The sequence below is a fragment of the Branchiostoma belcheri genome, unplaced genomic scaffold, assembly GCF_001625305.1.
Source record: "Branchiostoma belcheri isolate BF01 breed outbred unplaced genomic scaffold, Haploidv18h27 scaffold52, whole genome shotgun sequence".
NCBI lineage: Eukaryota > Metazoa > Chordata > Leptocardii > Amphioxiformes > Branchiostomatidae > Branchiostoma > Branchiostoma belcheri.
The window spans coordinates 740038-740950 of record NW_017804154.1 but is presented as its reverse complement, the minus strand read 5'-3'; positions in this window follow the sequence as shown (position 1 = coordinate 740950).

The window sequence follows — 913 nt, the reverse complement described above, 5'->3', positions numbered from 1 at the left end:
TCCTTCTCAATTACCAATCTCACAAGCTTCAATAGTCTTATCATGGAATGCAGCTGGTTTATAGAATCTCCCCATAAATTATGCAAATCACATCCATATTTGCATAATTGTCATATAATTATATCAAGCATCATGAAAGCTACCTACATACCAAAAATCACGACGATCCGTCATCCGGTTCTTGAGTTATGCTCTTTTTGACATTTTAAAACAGATAGCCCTGCAGTTCCAGAGCAAGCCGCTAGGAGGCGCAAACTGACGTCACTTCTTTCCCAGCACAAGAGCTACCTACCATTTAAATTTCGTCACCCTAGCATGTCTAGATCATGAGATATCAAAACCGGAAGTTCAGCTGCAGTACCATAAGAAGCCGCCAGGGGGCCCAAAATCTAATCAGTTCGAGCTCTCATCAAGACCTACCCACCTACCAAATATCAAGATAATCCATCTAAGCTTTCTTGAGTTATGCTGTTGACAGACAGACAGACAGACACACACACACACACGGCCATGAAAACATAACCTTCTCCAATTCTTGGCGAAGGTAATTACTACTGTTACAGTATTAATTTTGGACCATTTCATACCTCAACATGTCCGTACTCTTTTTTGAAAGTTGTGGTGGGTTCGAAAAATTCTTTAATGTGCGTCTACACATGTGTGGCCCTCCCCAAACACAGGACCTCCATTTTACGTCCTATTCGAGGGATGTCTCTAACCGAAGCTACGCATTTCCACCTGAGTGAAGTAAGGAAAGTCATAAGCACAATCTGTGTGCTACAATGTATCTCATCTCTTCAGTTTGGTTGTTAATTTGCCCATGTCCACAGATGGGGAACCTGGTGGAGCAGTTGGAGCAGTTCCGGGAGGATCTGGTGGATAAGGAGGAGGAGATCCAGAGACTGAACATGGA